Source organism: Octopus bimaculoides, chromosome 18, assembly GCF_046866305.1.
Source record: "Octopus bimaculoides isolate indiv1 chromosome 18, ASM4686630v1, whole genome shotgun sequence".
Classification (NCBI taxonomy): Eukaryota; Metazoa; Mollusca; class Cephalopoda; order Octopoda; family Octopodidae; genus Octopus; species Octopus bimaculoides.
In genome coordinates this window covers 9,710,479-9,713,918 of record NC_142945.1, presented here as the reverse complement: position 1 = coordinate 9,713,918, position 3,440 = coordinate 9,710,479, and the positions used below count along the sequence as shown (strand labels likewise).

The 3,440-nt window shown below is 34.4% G+C and overlaps 1 long non-coding RNA gene across 1 annotated transcript in view; it reads right to left on the bottom strand.

Moving 5' to 3' along the window:
• LOC128249912 (uncharacterized) overlaps window positions 1-2,859 on the bottom strand; it is a 30,177-nt gene extending 27,318 nt beyond the window's left edge. Inside the window, exon 1 of the long non-coding RNA XR_008266066.2 lies at window positions 2,202-2,859. This is a non-coding gene — a long non-coding RNA (uncharacterized LOC128249912). The remainder of the gene's footprint in view (window positions 1-2,201) is intronic.
• Between the last annotated feature and the right edge of the window lie 581 nt (window positions 2,860-3,440).

Below are 3,440 nucleotides of genomic sequence, written 5' to 3'. Positions count from 1 at the left end.
AAATTTTTATCCATCGTCTCAACTTACACAGTGGTAGGAATCAATAGAAAAGGAAATTGACATTCTGTGAGCAAGTGTTTTTCTATTTACATAAAAGCGTATATATATACAAACATATACTTATATATATATATATATATATATATATATGTATGTATGTATGTGTGTGTGTGTGTGTGTGTATTGGTTTAGATGAACACACATATGGACATATGTATATATGTGTGTCTGCAGACATACATCCATACGTACACACACACATACGCGCACATACTTATACCTTTCATATATACTTGTATAAGTTTCAATATAGATGTAGGTAAGTATGTATATTATCTATGTACGTATGTATAATTATATCTTAGTGTGAGTGTGTATATACATACACTTCCAATTAAACATGAACACCTGTGAAATTCTCCATTTTTTCTTTGCATGTTCATTTATGGAGAAAACGGTTGGTTTAATGAAATTTAGATTTTGTGAAAAAAAAAAAATAATAATACAAAGATACTAAAACAAGAGAAGGTAGACATTTAGGTTTTATTGAAACCTAGTAATAATTGCCTCAGGCATGGTTTTTATGTTGTATTTCGAATTTTTTAATCAGACTGTGAGGAAACTCGTTTAATAATGACTTCTATTATTTGAGTGTATTATAAGGCGTCGAGCTAGAAGACTCGTTAGCAAGCTAGGCAAAATACGTGGCGACATTTCGTCCATGTTTAAGCTCTGAATTCAAATTCCGCCGAGTTTGACTTTGTTTTTCATCCTTTCACGATCGATAAAATCGGTTCCAGTAGTCTCCCCCCCTCCACCTCTCCCAAATTTCAGGTCTTGTGCCGATAGTTGTTGTTTGATCCTTCTGGAGTCATGCCTTGCTCATAAGGGCCGGTTTCCCGGTTTCATTGGCGTATAGGTTCCCCACCTGGACTGGACGGAAGTCCGTCGCTGGTAAGCTGCTAGATGTTGGAAGTAAGAATGAGAGAAAGTTGTGACGAAATAGTCAGCAGAGGTTCGCTATTACCTTCTGCCGAAGCCGCATGGAGCTTAGGTTTTTCGTTCATAAACACACACATTATCCGGTCTGAGATTCGAACCCATGATCCATCGACCGCAAGTCCGCTGCTCTAACCACTAGACCATGTGCCTCCACCTTGTGCCGCTGGTAAAAAGCATTATTTGAGTGGAAGATTCGTTAGCACGCTAGTTATAATACTTAGCGGCATTTCGTCCATATTTACGCTTTAAATTCAAATTCCGCCGAGGTTGACCTCGCCTTTCATCATTTAGTGATCAATAAAATAAGGACCAGTTGAGTACTATTACTATAGGTGCTGGCATGGCTGTATGATAAGAAGCTGAATAGTAATTATTGTATCCCCTACATTTCTTCCTTGTTGTGCGGAGAAACTTTTCGAGATGCAATATTGATATACATCTTTTCACTAAAGACTAAATGTAAGATTTATTAAATTCCTTTAAATCAGAATCATTTCCTGCCAGATATATTTTTGTTACTAATGTTCAGCTCCTATTCAGCGGTCACCATGCAAACATATCTTCCAATTGTTCAAACCTTCACCATCTCATTCTTTTCTCGGTTACTGTATACCTAGGTCTAAATAATCCAATATCTTCTTTCTTTTTCAGTACGGTTGGGTATAAATTGAGGGAATATTTGGTTGTTATTTCTCACAAGTCAAGTGACAACGCGGCGGTTCCATCACTGGCTCGCCGGAACAAGGTTTCTAATTGCTTATCTCCCTTTCTTGGGGGTTAATAAACTATTCTATGGAAGAGATTTACGGTGATATCTAAATTTCGTTCATCTTCGTTTATTTTTAAACCGTCTTAAAGCTAAGATTTTGTTATAGAATAAAAGAAGCTCTCAATCTGCGGATACGGATAAATGTGTGATTATATTAGTAAGAGCTATCAAGCTAAAGTAAAGTGAAGCCTTACACCCTTATCCAATTATATAATAATATGCCGAAAAATAAAATGATAACGAAAATGAAGTTTGCATAGAAATATTAATTTTAGTATCGACAAAATATCTTAAATTTGTGAGGAGGATAAAAATCGATTTAGATCGACCAAATTTCTGCTCGTAATTATTTTCTCGCCTCTAGACGGTTGAACTATGAATTTAACTTTGACGGATTCGAAATCAAAACGGAAAATGCAAAACTACTTACCATCAGGTTTTTATCCAGTGAGCTATCAATTCTTCTAATTTACTAGTACCAAAAGGTCATTGTGTGGAGGCGCGTGGCTCAGTGGTTAGGGTGTCAGTATCACGATCGTAAAATTGTGGTTTCGATTCTTGGACCGGGCGACGCGTTGTGTTCTTGAGCAAAATACTTCATTCCGCACATTTTCCTTCTACCAAATTCACATACTAGTATTAGTCGGCCCAGGTGTCCAAGAAAATACTTGCACATGGTGCCGCGCAGTGAGACTGAAACGGTACCACGGCTGCAAAGCGAACTTCTTAACTGCACAGCCATGCCTATTAAGAAAAAAAAAGTCTAAGAGCAAATTTTTGAGATGGAGGAACAGAAATAGAAATAAATGATTTTCTTCTAAATTTAAAAGAACAGAAACACAAATAAAAAAAAATGTAAGAGGACACAGTAATTAAATTATAACAAAAAAATTCCGGTTTCTCTGGTTTCTATAGCAAATGTTTTTTGCATCCTTCATTTCTATTTTTAATCAACAATTTTACAAATCTCATTGTGAACTAAAACGAAAGAAATGAATACAGCTATCTTCATTCAGATACAGGTTCCCGATGTACAATAGACAAGCAACAAAATTATATTCGTGAATTTTTTTTTTTTTTTTTTCAAAAGCAACAACAATAATAATCACAACCAGGGCATCATTCATAACATCTGACATTGAATTTTTCAGCTGAATTTCGATGTCAGCAACAGCTAGAATCATTCCAAAAGATTAATTAAGAGCACTGAAGATAGAAAAAAAAACAACAAAAGGACAGGAAACAAACAATGAAACTCACACTGAACATCGAAACTGAGAAAGTCTCGACGAGAACAATGATATATACTCGATAAACTTGACATGTTTCTCAACAAAAATATATATATATAAAAAAAAAGACTTGTAAAATGAAGCAAGGACATTTGAAAATTTGAAACATAGAATTAGAGAGAATATTGGTTTATATTGATTTCTGTTTTATTAAGCTCTAAAATCCTCATTTCTTTTTTTTTGTTTTTAGATAAGAAAAAGGAAAATAATAAAACCAGAAAGTAAATGGGAAATTGTAGCGTTTGCACCTTTCTTTTTCTTTTTACAAATTCTTAATATTTGTAGCATAAGTGAAGTACATTAACTGTCTTACACACACACACACAGATAGAAATATTGTATTATATTATTTGTAAGTTCAATACGTTCCGGAATTG